Below are 16,442 nucleotides of genomic sequence, written 5' to 3'. Positions count from 1 at the left end.
GGGGGGCGCGAGACCCGCACGCGGCCTCCCCCGGAGGGTTCTCGACAGTAAAGAAGCAGTCCTCCGTGCCGCTACTCGGCCGCCTCGGCCGTCTGCTTCGTCTGCTTCCCAGCAGCCCTGGCCCTCTTTGACGCCCTCCAGCTCTGGCGCCCCCCACTCAGGCGGCCCCCCCTGGAGGAGACAGCAAAGAGGAGACCATCGCCCCATCAGCAGCCTCGGCGAAGCGGCCCTCATGTGAAGACCTCAGGGGGATCGAGGCTACCATTGGGCCCGACCCCAGCCACATCGCTGGGAAGTAAAATAGGGACGGATCCTGCCCCGTCTCTCCATCTGTTGGCCCCCTCCGGGGGGCTAGCACCCACTTACTCTCAAAAAAGGAGAGTTTCCTCTCTCTCTGGGTTACCACAGCCGCTCCCACCCTCTGCACGACGGTGAACGGCAAACTCGACTTTGCGTCATGGCGAAGCGCAATGTCGAGTATAAACACCAGCCCTCAGCACTCTCAGTCAGATGCCAGGCAGGAAAAACAGCAGAGCCGGACCTCCCCCGGCAAGGAATCCGTACTGCTAGCCATCGAACCACCCCCCGGGGGGATGATGAAAAAGATCGTACCTTTAGTCCCCGTCTCATTTCTGGGAGCCTGTCCGGCTTCCCAGGCTGTCAGGCTGGCTAGGGAAGACGATCCGTCTCGGCTATGCGATCCAGTCGCCTCACTCCTGCCAAGTTTCAGGGCATCCGATATACCTCAGTCAGAGGCTAGGATGTTCCCGTACTTCGGGCCGAGGTCGCCACCCTTCTGGTGAAGGGAGTGATCGAGCCCATCTCTCCAGCCGAGATGTTCAACGGGTTTTACAGCCTGTACTTCATTGTCTCCAAGAAAGGCGGGGGGTTGCGCCCTATCTTGTGTCTGTGTGTTCTGAACAGGCACCTACACAATAGCTGCCTTTCAGGTTGATCACGCAGAAGCGCATCCTGACGTCCGTCAGGTGTCAGGACTGGTTCATGGCAATCTACCTGAAGGACGCGTACTTCATTTCTCGATCCTCCCTTGACATCGGCCGTTCCGACGGTTCGCGTTCGAGGGATGGGCATATCAGTACAGGGTTCTCCCCTTCGGTCTGTCCCTGTCTCCACGAGTCTTTACGAAGGTCGTGGAAGCCACCCTCCTTCCCCTCAGGGAAGGAGTTGTGCGGGTACTAAACTGTCTCGACGACTGGCTCAGTTTGGCGCACTCTCGAGATCTGTTGTGTACACACAGGGACCTGGTGCTCCGGCACCTAGATCGGTGGGGCTACAGGTCAACTGAGAAGAGCAAGCTCTCTCCGGTGCAGAGCGTCCTCTTTCTCTGTATGGAACTCGACTCTGTCTTCATGAGCGGCCCCACTCACCGCCCGCGGGGGGCGCGAGACCCGCGACGAGGAAGCCCGCACCCACGCGCCCTCCCAGAGGCAGTGCGACTGACTACAGAGCGCGCCCGATCAGTGTTGAACTGCCTGAAGCTCTCAGACAGTCAGCGGTCCCCCTGAAACAATTTCAGAGGCTCCTGGGATACATGGCATCCTCGGCGGGGGTGGTCCCCCTCGGGTCGATGCACATACGACCGCTCCAACACTGGCTATAGAGTCAAGTTCCTTGGAGAGCGGCACACCGGCAGCAGGCGTATGGTCATCACGCTTTTCTGCCGACACACCCTAACCCCCTGGTCTCCATGACCTTCTTGCGGACAGGAGTCCCCTTTGGGATGCCTCCCTGCAGGGTTGGGGTGCCGTGTGCAACGGGCAAGCAATGTCGGGGTGGTGTCTCGCCATTTAGAGAACTAGGCCTCCGCCCGTGATGGCCGGTGACAGGGGCTTCCCAACTTTGCGTAAAGCTCTGGGTCCCCCTTCCTCTCCACTGGAGGGTTATAAGTCTCGTTCCCTCCATCAGGGAACCAAGGTTACATCCGTAACCAAGACGTTCCCTTTCTGTCGGTCTCTCGACGTTGTGTCGAACCGACAGAATGGGGTATCTATGGAAAACGCCACAGCACTGAGCCGCGTCACAATCTCTGCGGAGCGACGTTGACTGGCCTGGGCGAGTCAGACGAACACGCTAGCGTGAAATTATGACCTTCCAGTGGAGAGGAAGGGGGACCCAGAGCTTTCCACAAAAAGTTGGGAAGCTCCCTAACGCCGGCCGGCACCGTACGGGCCACTGGGTAAGCATTATTCCCCCTAACTGTGACAGGGGGACTAGAGGTTGATCTGCTTCATCGCCCCCGCGGAGGGTGGTTCGATGGCTAGCAGTACGGATTCCTTGCCGGGGGAGGCCCCCCGGGGAGGAGATCGGCTCTGCCATATTTCCTGCCTGGCGACTGCACAGCTCAACGCACTGTCTGACTGAGAGTGCTGAGGGCTGGTGTTTATACTTGACATTGCGCTTTGCCATGACGCAACGTCGAGTTTGCCGTTTACCGTTGTGCAGAGGGTGAGAGCGGCTGAGGTAACCCAGAGAGAGAGGAAACTCTCCTTTTTGAGAGTAAGTGGGCGCCAGCCCCCCAGAGGGGGCCAGCAGATGGAGGGACGGGGCAGGAACCGTCCCTATCCGACCTCCCAGCGTTGTGGCTGGGGTCGGGCCCAATGGTAGCCTCGATCCCCCTGAGGTGATCCCACGACAGCCGCTGCCCGCGGCTGCTGATGGGGCGATGGTCTCCTCTTCGCTGTCTCCTCCAGGTCACTGGAGGGCGTTGAAGAGGACCAGGGCTGCTGGGAAGCAGACAGTGCACGTGACTCGACGGCCGAGGCGGCCGAGTTGCGGCACGGAGGACTGCTTTTTACTGTCGAGAACCCTCCACAGTAACACCAACCAGCCCCCCCTTGCGAGACGGGTACGTCGAGAAAGCGGACCTTCTCAGCGTTACTCATCTGCGCAAGTATCGGCCAGAGGAGTTTCTCATGGACCACAAGTGTGGACATCGTCCGACCCAGGGCCCCCGTGGTCACCTTGGTCACCCGTAGAGCGAGGTCGGTGATGGCACGGAGTTCCTGCATAAGCGCTGGGTCGGTCTTACCCTCGTGGAGCTCTCTCAACGTCCTGGCCTGGCAGGAGCCATAGCGTGGAGAGAGGAGGCAGCTTGGTCCGCCGCAATGTAAGCTCTCGACACCAGATATGCCGAGACCCCAAATGCTTTGGACGGGAGTCTAGGTCGAGCCCCCCCTCCACCTGGGGGACACTGACGCATCCTCCAGCTGTCTCAACCTCGAGGGAAGAGAGGGTGACAGAACTTTGTTTGACGTGAAACGTGCCGGAAGGGGCGTTCCAGGTCTTACAAAGTTCCTCATGCACTTCCGGTAAACACGGCACTGGGGGCGGGCGCGGCTTGGAGCCGCGCTCAAACCCGAGGCGCCATGTAGCCAACCGCGAACGCCGGGAGAGGCAGTGCGGGCACTGCAACCCAACACTCACGGCGGCCCGGGAAAGCATGGCCGACATCTCGACATCCGCTTTTTCCTGGGCTCGACCCCCCGAGGGAGGGAGCCCGAAGAATCGTCGGAGTCGGATGGCAGTACGTCACCCCCCGATGCTGCAAGAGACCTCTCATCATCACGCATCGTGTCCGAATACGTGATTGAGGAATAAGACGGCGGACCGTCTTTTTTGGGGAACGGTCAGACGAGCGAAACGAGGTGTGAACGGTCCGTGAGCCGTGGCTGGCGGATTATCGCTCACAGTAATCCTCTTCTCACCCTCGCTGCTTGCCATAGCGGACGGCAGGGCCGTAGTCCTGCCGCCACGGAACGGGGAGCAAACGAGGTGGTGGCTGAGTCCCGTGGGAACACAGCCACCTGTGACGCAACGTCTGAATCGTCACCGCCCGCAGTGCGGGCAGGACGTATCCACAACGTCTGCCCCAGCGTACTGGAAGCAGGCATTGTGTCCGTCCCCCTCCTCGATGAGTGTGTTGCACCCATGAGAACAGCGGGACAAGCCACGCTGGAGAAATTTGCTCTTTTAGAAAAGGAAATTTGCTCGAACACCTCCGGAACTGCCGAGACGCCCAGGGGAGAGTCACTGCAGGAAGGGACCGTCCGCTGTCCACGTCGTAGATTCCAGCAGAAAGAAAGATCATCCAGATCGTAGAGAAGCTCACCAGATGCGTAGGCTCTGAAGAACAAAAGGTGAATGAATGAGCACGCCGGCTTCCCTCTTATACCCGGACATCCGGGGAGGAGCCCGGCATGCAAATTTCATTCGCCAATTTTCATTGGCCTTTTCTAAATACTCAGAAGATGATAGGTTCTCAAGACAAACCCCATTCTGTCGGTTCGACACAACGTCGAGAGACCGACAGAAAGGGAACTACATATGCATGACTTTGAAAATGATAAATCAGCATTTTACTCCAGGTAATATTCTGATTGGTATAATTATTTTTCTTCTTACAGAGAGTGAACTGCGATATGCTCGTTGGAAGAAAGCTGTTCAGAGGGCAATGAACTGGGAAACCACTGAACCAGTCAACAATGGAAATGGTGTGTGTGTGTTTTCATTGCCTGAATTTACCAATGGATTAACTAATAAGAAATAAATATGATTTAAAATAATAGCGTTATTAATTCAGACTAATTAAATATGTTAATTATGTAATTGAGTAATGACATATATATATATGCCAGATTTGCAGATAATATGGAAAATAATTTAAAAATATATATTTACAAGCAGTCCCAATTGTCAACAATAGTCAAAATATATTTATTTTGTATTTGTATTAATCAATAATTGATACAAAACTTTTGCATGCACGTTTTATTTTGTAGGAACATACATTTGCTGTACTGCGATTTTAGAAAGGGTGCAAAGTCCTCCTCCTGCAGATATTTGTATGCAGTTTTGTTCCAACATGTGCTGGTACCCAGTACACATAAAAGCTAATTCACCATGATTCAACAGATTTTACCATGATCACGAAACCATGAATTTACATAAACCCTGCCCACAGGAACATGCAACAAAAGATTAAACTAAGGTTAAGGTTAAATTGCTTTAGATAAGATGAGAAGATATGTAGTGGTATTTTGTTACCATGTCAAGAAAATGCTTGACTGAGCTGTGCACTCACTTTCACTCCTGTAAGCTTTTGTTTACTGCTGTTAGTTCTGGTAATATAATAAATATACAGCTAAACCCATTTTAAAATAACTAACAGTCACTGATATGTCATAAAAATTCCTTCCAAAACTTTAATTTCCACTGTGATAGCTGTTCTTTATAATGCACGGATATTGTGTCTGTGCATATACCTCTTAAAACATAATGCTACATAACATCCTTTGATATACATGTGTGGTCCTGGTCGATCCACTCGTTTAATTATCTGACTCAGGCTTAAAAAACCCTTAGCTGTCAGTGTCCCACCTGTGGTACATCTCAACCTTTTTATTCCTTTCACTGATCATTTTCTATGCCAAAACATAAAAGAACCCTGACATCCTACATATCCTTGGAAAGCTGGAAGTCTCTAGTTTTCAAATCCTTTGTCAGTTTTGCGATAGGACAAACAAAGTAAAATGATTAATTTAAATGTCACCTGTACCACCGGTGGACCAAAAGTGTTATTAATAAGAATTCCCTTCAAAAACTAAATAAATATTGACAAACTATATATCACTAGAAAGCTCTCGGACTTAAGTTTTGTGATAGATTAAAGGTAGTGAGAGTTACTTTAGAAAATGTTAAAGACTCACAGGCGGGCTAAAGTGATGTATTGTATATCGTAATAACCCTCTATCATATTCAAAACAAAATCTTGACAATCTATATATCGTTGGAAAGCTGTATGTCTCTAGTCTTCAAATCCGTTGTCCAATTTGCAATAGGACAAAGGTAGAAAAAGTGTTAATTAAAATGTCACCTGTACCACCGGTGGGCCAAAAGTGTTATTACAGAGAAAAAAACACTAATTCTCGACAAAAACTATAAAACTTGACAAACTATATATCACTAAAAATGTAAAAGAATCCTGACAACCTATATACCATTGGAAAACTCTAAGTCTCCAGTTTTCAAATCCTTTGTCCAATTTGCGATAGGATAAACATTGCAAAAGTGTGCATTTAAATGTCACCTGTACCATCGGTGGGCCAAACGTGTTATTACAAAGAAAAAAATTCTAATATTCCCATCTAAAACTAAAGAAATATTGACAATCTATATATCATTGGGAAGCTGTAAGTCTCCATTTCCCTTTCTGTCGGTCTCTCGACGTTGTGTCGAGCTGACAGATGGGGGTTCGTCCTTGAGAACCTATCGCTTCCGACTTCTTTAGAAAAGGCCAATGAAATTGGCGAATGAAATTTGCATGCTGGATTCCGCCCCCGGATATCTGGGTATAAAAGGGAGACGGCGTGCTGCATTCATTAACCTTTTTTTCTTAGGAGCCTTCACACTGATCGACTTTGAGATTTAAACTCTACGCCGAATTACTGCTGGAATCTTACGACGTGGTGCAGCGGACTGTCCCTTCCTGCAGCGACTTCCCCTGGGCGTCTCGGCAGTTCCAGAAGTGTTTGAGTTTTTTTTCTCTAAAAGAGCAAATTTCTCCAGTGTGGCATGTCCCGATGTTCTCATGGGGGCAACACACTCATCGAGGAGGGGGACGGACACGAGGTCTGCTTCCAGTATGCTGGGGCAGCCCTTGTGGATACGTCCTGCCCACACTGTGGGCGGTTGACAATTCAGACGTTGCGTCATGGGTGGCTGTGTTCCCACGGGACTCAGCCACGACCTCGTCTGCTTCCCGATCCGTGACAGCAGTGGCTACGGCGAGCAGCGAGGGTGATATGAGGATTACTGTGAGCGCTAATCCGTCAGCCACCGGCTCGTGGACCGTTCGCACCTCGACTCGCTCGTCCGACCAATCCCCATGAGACGGTCCTCCACCGTCTTATTCCTCAACCACGTATTCGGAAACGTTGCGTGATGATGAGATGTCCGTTGCAGCATCGGAGGGTGACTTACTGGCATCTAACTCCGATGATTCCTTCGAGCTCCCTCCCTCGGGGGGTCGAGCACAGGAAGAATCGGACGTCGAAATGTCAGCCATGCTTTCCCGGGCCGCCGGCATTGGGTTGCAGTGCACCGCACTGCCTCTCCCAGTGCTCGTGGCTGGATACTTGCTACCGCGGGTTTGAGAGCGGCTCCAAGCCGCACTCGCATCAGTGCCGTGTTTTCCCGGAAGTGCATGACAAACTTAGTACGACCTGGAACGCCCTCTTTCAGCGCGTGCACGTCAACTAGTTCCATCGCCCTTTCTTCCCTCGATGGTGGGGAAGCTAGAGGATACATCGATGTCCCCAGGGGCTCGACCTAGACTCCCGTCCAAAGCATGTAGGTTTTTTCGGCATCTTAGGTGTCGAGAGCTTACTCTGCTGCGAGATGTTCAACGGGTTTTACACCCCATACTTCATGTAGTGGTTTTAGCTAACGTGATTATATTGATGAGCAAAGCTCACCAAATATGGTTCTCCACCAGATCTTTCAAGATCATATTCATGAAATTAGTTTTTTAAAACATCAATTTCAGTCAAGGAATTAGTTTAGTTTAGTTTAGTTTAGTTTAGTTTAGTGATCAAATATACATATTTTACAGTCACTGATTAGTAATATAAAGCATAACAATATTTGTATGCATTCGTCCAGCAAATGCCTCAGTGATATTATATACTTTACATTATCTCATGGCCATAAGTAACGTGACTTTACCAAACACGATTTAGAGCAAAGGTAGCGTAAATGGAGGGCAGTCTCCGAAGAGACTGGAGGAAGGGACGAAGCCGGAAGAGAAGAGAGGACAACAAGACAAGAGAGGGTTTTAAGAGCAGGCTCGATATTTAACCTCATGAGAGGGCATGCCCACCTGAGTTTGAATCGACCAATCAGAGTTGAGCAGGGAAGAGGTTCTTTGTCCACTCAACAGCTAATTTGCATCTTTATGACCTCCTGGCAACTTTACAAAATATCATTCCCAATTATAACATAATGAAAATAAAGTGTTCTATGGTCACACAATGTATATATACAAGGAGGAATTGTAAATACCAACATTTAGATATCAAAAATAGACAGGTTTGAATTGCAACAAGTCATGATTCATTCAGATGGAACGCATACAAACAAAGCCTGAATTAAACTTGTATATCTAACTGTGACAGACTATTTAAAATGGCACGAGCGCCAACACACAACCTAGATGGTTAGATATATCTACAGAAAAGGACAGTCTAATCACATAAGTTCCTATTGTCAGGGACATTTCTCTGTTTAGCCTCAGATGTTAAGTTAGAGATGAGACGGAGACTTCTCACCAACGCTTTGAAGCATAGGGGTCGTAAATATCCAACAGAGAGACAAAATGTTATCAAAACTCTAAAACCAGACCCTTGGAGCCAGGTTTTTGCTATGGTCTTTTGATGATGATAGCAAAAGAAACCAGGACAAAAGGGAGTGGGGGTTGATGGCTCTTCTTTCAATGACTCCGACCATTTGGCTTATGCTAAATTCTCTACATATTCCCCCTTTTCGGGAGCTGAAGTTCGAGTGTAAACTTCAGCTGACGATGGACAGTTGGATCATGATGGCGAGATGACTGGTGGTTCCTATTGGTCCCCAGCATCTCGACATACAGGCAGAGAATGTTCCCCAGTGGTCGGGCATTGTCTCAACTTGGGTACCTTTTTATCTTTTCCATCCTGCTTGGACATCAAGGGAGAGCAGCCCTGCACCTGTTTGCTGGTTCTTGCAACAGGTTACTTCGGGTGTTTCCTGTCTCCATCGAGATGCACTGCAGCAGTCCTGGATGAAACAGCAGGTGGGATGGCATGATTGGCTTCCATGCAAATGCCTGTAGTGCTGTGTCATGTGGAGTGGCGTTGTCTAGCTACCCTCCCCCCCACGTCTCCCGTAGCTGGGCAAAGTTATGATACACAGTCTTGTCACTCACATCATGTTCCTCTTGTGAAGCTTGCCGGGTGCAGCATGCTCTCTGGCCTTCACATTTTCTGCAGTGATTGCTGGGCAAAAGCAGGTGTCACGCTACAGAGTTTTTCATTGAAGTATTGGTGAGTGGTGTAGGGCGTGACAAGGTTGGAGTCTCTTGGAGTTGGAGTTGTGGTGGTGCCGTCTGACCTCGGGCGGTGGTAAGAGCCGTTTTCTGCTGGTGCTCGGCTACCCCCCTTTCGTTCTGGTCACGTTGTCAGTGTAGACCAGTGTTAAGGCAGTGTTTGGCAAGTCCAGCTTTCAGATGTAACTCCATTCCGCAAGGGTAGATCAGGCATGTGGTGAAGCACAGGTGCCATTTGGTGTGTACATGGCACCGTCTTGAGCGCTCATTTACATGAGTGGGCAGTTCTTTTCACAGTTCACGAACCTTGTAGGTGGTGTTCTGTGTAGCCCAGGATGCAGCTAGCTTGGGATGTAATGTCATGTGGTTCTGTGAGTGGGGCCACATAGTTGACATTAGTTCTGCATCATTGTCTTTTGTGAAGAGCAGCTCTAGCACTGGCCGTTGATGGCAGGTGCAAGGCATGGTCCATCTCCTTGGAGTGGTAACCCGCTGCCATTCTCTTCATAAAGACGTTGTTCAAAGTCTTTGGTAAATGTACTCACTTGTACAGTATGCACGCTGCAAAAGATGAAGTATTCAGTAAAAAGGGGGTGTGGCTTCCAGAGTGGGCCATACTCCACGTATTCCATTGAATATGTGTGGTTGAAGGCTTGGTCCCACTGTGTGTTGAGCTGAACAATGACCCCCTTTGGTGAATGCAGGTGCTACAGTCTCATTTATTCACCAGAGTGCAAAGCTCTGGGCTGTTCTAGTCTAGTAGAAAGTTCTCGCACTTGACAGGGCCCCCCATGGGGCTGTGAGATTCACGAGAACCAGGAAGTAGCAGTTACAGCATTGGTTATTCCATTTCAAGTTCAAAGCACGGGTGTCCTAGGCCATGGCCGTGGTTGACAGGCATGAGTCCAATGGAAACTGCGCGCACTTGACAGAAGAGGAAATGTCTGATGCTGGTGTTGTTGTGGAGAGCGTGGGAACAGTGCAAAGCTGATGTCTGAGATAACTGCCCCTAGTTCCTTTATGGTGCCTGCTATCATCATGTCACTTGGTGATGTGCCTTTGGCATGTAAGGGCAGGAAACGTTTGGGTCGTCGGCTGGTTCGACCTTGAGTCTGAGTTCTCGCGACCAGCTGAGATGCATTGCCAGGTCACAACAGTCAGGCAGGACATTTCAGATGAGTTGGCTGGCTGGAAAGCTGAAGTTCCCGTACTTGAGCCCAATTCTTTTGTAATGGTTAAAGTCTCTTAGAGGCTCAAAACAATTCAGCAGGTCTTTGCTGGTGAAGAGAGGGCGTGTGTCCATCTGTGATATGTACATGGAGTTTACATGTTTGTCGGGCTGTTGGTCAGGTTTTTGGGAACTTCTTGTTTCAGTCATACCTCAGTTGATGGCCACATGTGTGTGTCTCGGCTTGTTCTGGGTAGTCAGCCATCTGCTGAGATGCGGTCTGGGTGCCATGCTCATCTTGTGTTATGATGACTGTCTCTGTGGTCGACAAGCAGGTTGCAGAGATCTGGACGTTTTCTCAGTAGGAGGGCATTCATGAGGGTGATTCGTTTCTCATGCCACTCGTGGTTGAGACGAGTCTGATTTGGATTTTTACATCCTCCTGTTGAGGTTTCTTGTGGAATCAGCTCCTTTGATGTTCTCAGGATCTCTGCTGGCTCAGACGTATTTGCACGGTTTTGCTCGCTGGACAGGTGTCGTCCATGGTGTTGAGATGAATTCCTTGATGACTGTTGGGCCGGAACAGGTCAGTGGCTCCTAGGTTGCCAGCTGGGTTTCCACGGGGCGCCATCTTTCGTGTCCGACGAAAGTAGTCAGCTCCATGTTGTCGCAGGGCATCCTGTCTGGTGCTTGGCTGTTCCCGGCAGGCTGTAACATATGCTGAGTCTCTGCTGAAGATCTGCTGCTGTGGTGCACCCTCCAGAGTCATTTCTTTGTGATGTGCAGAGATAGGCAAGATTTAAACAGTCTTTATGGAGACAGCGCTATGTTCTCTGTAGGTCTTACGGGCTGAGTTCCGCAGATATCAGGTGATCTTGGCAGAAGAAGGCCTTAGCGCTTAAGTGATGACTCACAGTGTGATGCGGATTTCTGAGGCAGGAGAGTTTTGCGTTGAAGTCTTCTTCCCTTTCGGCCTGTTCCGTCCTCTCATGTAGGCTCGGATGCTGGCTGTAGCAGAGGTGTTGTAGCTGCTGTAATCCGCTTTGACAGTTTCTAACTGCTGGCATAGGATGCTGTGGTCCTCTAGGCTGGAGGTGATCCTAAGCAGGTGATCTGTCTTGTGTGGTCACACTGGGCAGTGTTCCTGCCTAAGAGTTAATGTTTTGCAGGTAGGAGTTTGTTGTGGCCTCCTGCAGTGTTCAGGGTGACAGCATCTAGTGGTGACAGCTGTCATTTTTCTGGCCAGCTTGCTGGGGTCTGTGGGGACACGCAGGGTATGTGTCTGCAGGTTCTTTTGAATGGTTCCTGCCCCACCCCTCTGTGTTTGCTGGCTAGTAAGGTCTGAACAGTGGGCTTTCGCCCCACCCCACCCCCCTTTCGCAGCTTTGGGCTTTTAGCTGGGGGGCTGGACAGGAGAGATTCTGTTGCATTCTCCTGTCTGTTCACCTTGTAGTCTGCAAGCTATGTTCAGTTCATTTTGGTTCCATTGCTGAGTCATGGCTTGGACTTCAGCGTGGACTGCTTGCAGATGGCCTTTAAGAGGCCTTGGCCGTGGCATTGTATTGTTGTCTGCCGGGGCCATTATGAAGAGAGCTTCTGCATGTTGGAGTTTTCCTACCAGCTCCTCTCTGGTGTCTGCTCCAACTGCTCTCTTGGCTCAGTCGGTGTTGCAAAAGACTCTTGTAGCTTTCATCTTCTCCTGTAGCTCCTGGTCCTCTTCATCCGCTGTCATTTGCAGGTCCAGCTGGTCTAGGCGGTTCTGCACGTGCTCCTGGCTGTAGTAGGACGATCTGGTCGTGGTCACTGATGATCTTGGCTGTGCACTTCAGATGAGTTTGTTGTCTCTCTGTAGTTGTAGCTCTGGTTTAGAACGTGGTCCCTTCGCCAGGATAGGTCGTCCGACCAACTGCTCTCAGCCCAATTGCTGTGTGCAGTTGTTGGTCTTAGGCAGGAGTCCATCGCAGTGCTTACCTGGACTCTAGCTAGTCTGGCAGGTGACAGGACTGGATGGTCTGGACATATTGAGACAACAAGGGAAGAGAGAAAGGCACAAAGAGCAAGATGCAAGTCCGTACAGATCTGCTTATCTAAATATGTGGGCTATGTGTTGAATGCTTAACTGAGTTGGTCAGTTAGTGACGCAAATTAAACGCTCATTATCCTAGCCGTGAAGGCGGGGGCGGATAAGTGGTCTGGGTGAACACAGGAAAAACTATGAATAATGTTGCTGAAGAGTGTTACCTACAAGGTCATTCTGTGACTTAGGCTATTTGGTTCATCAACATAATTACCAAGAATTTTTCTGATGTTCAGACAGGTTCAGTCCCTGATAGGAAGAAGAAAAACCAAAACCACATAAGTGAAGAGAGAGAGAGATTAGGATAGAGAAGGAGGGTTTCCTTGTTCGGCGGTGAACTGTCTCCAAACTAAGGTCTATGACATGGCCCGTAGGTAGGGGGCGCTATGGAGTCATAGTAAAGTAAAGTCAGTTAAATCATTAAATGAATAACTGAAATACAAAAATTAGGCGATTGAGAGTTAATCCTAAACACTTTAAAGAATGCAATCTGATTGTTTTGATCAAAGCTCAAATTCAACTAAATTGATTTAATTAAAATTGAAGTATCATCAAATACAATTCTACCTGCAAGGGAGAAATCCCGAGAAGTAATTAAAATCAAAATCAAATTAAAATTAAATCATCAAAACAATAATGGAATAATATAAATTATCATTATAGTTTGTATATAATAACAAATAATAAATATTCTGAAATAAAGTAAACGGTGAAATAGCAGAATAATGAAATCATAAAATCAAACAAAAGGAGAGACTGCCTGAGACTTCACACTAGATGGCGTTGCCCGAGCAAAGGGGGGAAGTCGGGCAGAGATGAGACAGTAGAAGTGTTAGACACTTTAAGACGAACTGACCTCTAGTGTTAGTAGACGGTAATATGTCTTCTGCCGGACTTCCAGTTCCACATTCTATGTGGAATCACATTTACATTAACGCGCATTTGCTATGGCGACAAGTGTAATTTGATCGCAGTTCTAATGGCTCGTGTCAGTTTACCTGAACATGTGTACATGGCTTTTCAACATGCACACACAATAGACACACAATACTACACTATAACGGACCAACGGGATTTCTTCGCAGTCCTGAAAGTTATTTGTGTAACTTGGTTGGAATTCTTTGCCGACCGTAACAAAAACAAACATAACACTTGATCAAGATTTTTATCACACTCCCCTTTAAATGGTCGTCATCTGCTGTTTAACTATACAATATACAGTAAAGTACATATACAGTACACAGTATCCTTTCACCTCGTCTACTCAAGAGAAAATGAGAAAGCACGCATTAGTTAGCTAGTTTAATGGTTAAACTTCGGGAAGCGGTGTGTCTTAGATGAAAACATTGTAACACGCAATGCTTCAAAATCTAATTTACACATAATTCGGCCGTACACGAACTAGGGAGGAAATTCGCTCCACTATTTCCTTCGTGCTAACAAGAGGATTTCTTGGCTCAGATTAGGGCGGTCAATCGATATTGGGACTCTCTATAAAAGTTTTCTTCGTTTTATAGGGTCACATTCAATTGCAGTTAACTTAACCATCATTAACAGTACCTTGGGCTTTTCCTAAATAGGTCACAGAGGCTTGTTTCGGTGCAGTAATTTAAGGGAGCGAGTCTTGCTCTACCTTCTTCACGCTAAAAGAGGATTTCTTCGCTCAATTTAGGGCAGTTAAATAATATCGGGACTCTCTATAAAAGATTTCTTTGTTTTATAGGGTCGCATTAAACGTCTCGATTACGGATGTAACCTCGGTTTCCTTTCTGTCGGTCTCTCGACGTTGTGTCGAACCGACAGATGGGGTTCGTCCCTGAGAACCAATCGCTTCCGACTTCTTAGAAAAGGCCAATGAAAATTGGCGAATGAAATTTGCATGCCGGACTCCGCCCCCGGATATCCGGGTATAAAAGCGAGACGGCGTGCCTCATTCATTCACCTTAGTTCTGAGGAGCCTGAGACCTCTCACGACTGCTGCAGTGGACAGCACGTGTTGTGGCAAGGAGGACACAACGTCACGTTCCCTTCATCAGGGAACCGAGGTTACATCCGTAACCGAGACGTTCCCTTTCTGTCGGTCTCTCGACGTTGTGTCGAACCGACAGATGGGGTTCCTATGGAAAATGCCATAACACTGTGCCCTGTCACAATCTCTAGCGAAGCGACGGTGACTGGCCTGGGTGTGTCAGCCGTGAGAGCTACCGCGAAACTGTAACCTACCAGTGGGTAGGTAGGGGGTCCCAGAGCTTTCTTGAAAGGTGGGAAGGCCCCTGCCTTCGGCCTCACAGGCGGCGGCCTTGTTTCTCTAAAAGCGAGAAGCCGCCCGGTACCGTAAGGCCACTGGGTAAGCGCTACTTCCTCAAGTGGGGGATGCGCTACAGAGACCACTTCCTACCGCAGGGAGGAGTCTAGTGTAGATACCAACATGGTCTCACCGATAGGGGAGAGCTCATGGGAAGAAGTGCAGACTGAAGGAGTTAACCGCGAGGTGGAGGTCCACCTAAGGAGGTCATGGGTTACCAAGGTGGGTACCAGCATGAGGATACATCAGAGGGAACCGCCCAACTGGGGGGTTGCAACGTCTGGTAGCACTAGGTCCGGTTAGAGCTATGTTGCGAATAACTCCGGAGATACCCGGCCTAAGGGGCAGGGCTGCCCTGCCCAGCCCGCCTGCCCGCAGGAGGTGCTTGCTAGTGATGGATGGAGTGCCTGTTCTCCACCCAGTGGTAGAAAGGGGGAGGTACTGTCATAGGCGTACACCCTACCGGCCGCCAGTCTTGACTGATACCTGCAAGACTCGAGCCGATACCAGTTTTACGCGGAGGCTGTAGGACCTCGCGAAGGTGATGGGTGTAGCCCAACCCGCAGCTCTGCAGATGTCTGCCAGAGAGGCACCTCGATCCAGTGCCCACGAGGAGGCTGTACTCCGTGTGGAGAGAGCTCTCACCCAGTGGGCTTAGGCGATCTTAGGACAGGTACGCCATAGTGACGGCGTCCATGATCCAGTGCACCAATCTCTGTTTGAGACAGCCCTCCCTGCTGATCTCCAAAACAGACAAAGAGCTGCTCAGAGCTTCTGCGGCTCTGCGTGCGGTCCAAGCAGAGGCGTAATGCGTGTACTGGACACAACATGGATGGGGTTGGGTCTTCCTCCCTGGTGGGCAGCGCCTGTAAGTTCACCACCTGGTGTCTCTGGGGAGTGGTGGGAACTTTGGGCACGTAGCCGGGCCGGGGTCTCAGGATAGCGTGAGAATCACCGGGCCCGAGTTCTAGGCAATCTCTGGACACGGAGAATGCTTGTAGGTCCGCTACCCTTTTGAGCGTCCTCCTGAGAGCCGTCTTCATCGTGAAGTGAGAAAGAGCGGCATCTCCGAGGGGCTCCAGGACCACATCAAGGTCTTAAGAGGGTACGGAGCATGGGTGAGGCGGTAGACTTCCCGTGCCCCTTAGGAACCAAATGATCAGGTTGTGCTGTCCTAGAGACTACCAGCAACTGGGTCGTGATGAGTGGCAACAGCGGCTACATACACGTTCAGTGTGGAAGGGGAGAGATTATTCTCGAGTCTCTGGAAGGACCGCACCCACTTGATCAAGCAACTCCGCGGGTCTTCTCTTCGAGAAGAGCACCAGGATGAGAAGAGGCACCACTATAGGCGTATAGTCGCCTTGTGGCCAGGGCCCTAGCCTGAGTAGTGGTCTTAACCGCCGCAGGGGTCCAGGGGCCAGACATGGAGGTTCCAGAGGTCTAGCCCTTGATGTCATAATGTGCCCTTCCCCTGGGAAAGCAGGTCCTTTGTCAGGGGAATCAGCCAGGGGGGAGCTGTCGTCAAGAGCATTAGCTCTGAGAACAAAGTCCGGTTGGGCCAGTATGGCGCAACTAGTACGCTTGATGCTCCTCTTCCCTGACCTTGCACAGGGTCTGTGCAATGAGGCTCACTGGGGGAAAGACGTAATTCCGCCTGACCCATGGCCAGCTGTTCCCTAGAGCATCCGTGCCAAGGCAGGGAGTACCTTAGCGGGCAATGGGTGGTGTCCAGGGAGGCGAAGGGGACTACCTGAGCCTGCCCGGACTGTACCCAATGAGCTGGCTGCGT

The 16,442-nt window shown here is 50.0% G+C and overlaps 1 long non-coding RNA gene across 1 annotated transcript in view; it reads left to right on the top strand.

Annotated features, from left to right (window-relative positions):
- The first annotated feature begins 4,422 nt into the window (after positions 1–4,422).
- The window catches only part of LOC130550581 (uncharacterized), a 34,391-nt gene continuing 22,371 nt past the window's right edge, over positions 4,423–16,442 (top strand). Inside the window, exon 1 of the long non-coding RNA XR_008962452.1 lies at positions 4,423–4,511. This is a non-coding gene — a long non-coding RNA (uncharacterized LOC130550581). The remainder of the gene's footprint in view (positions 4,512–16,442) is intronic.

Source organism: Triplophysa rosa, unplaced genomic scaffold (genome assembly GCF_024868665.1).
Source record: "Triplophysa rosa unplaced genomic scaffold, Trosa_1v2 scaffold361_ERROPOS137439, whole genome shotgun sequence".
Taxonomy (NCBI): Eukaryota; Metazoa; Chordata; class Actinopteri; order Cypriniformes; family Nemacheilidae; genus Triplophysa; species Triplophysa rosa.
This window is presented reverse-complemented; position numbering and strand designations above follow the sequence as displayed.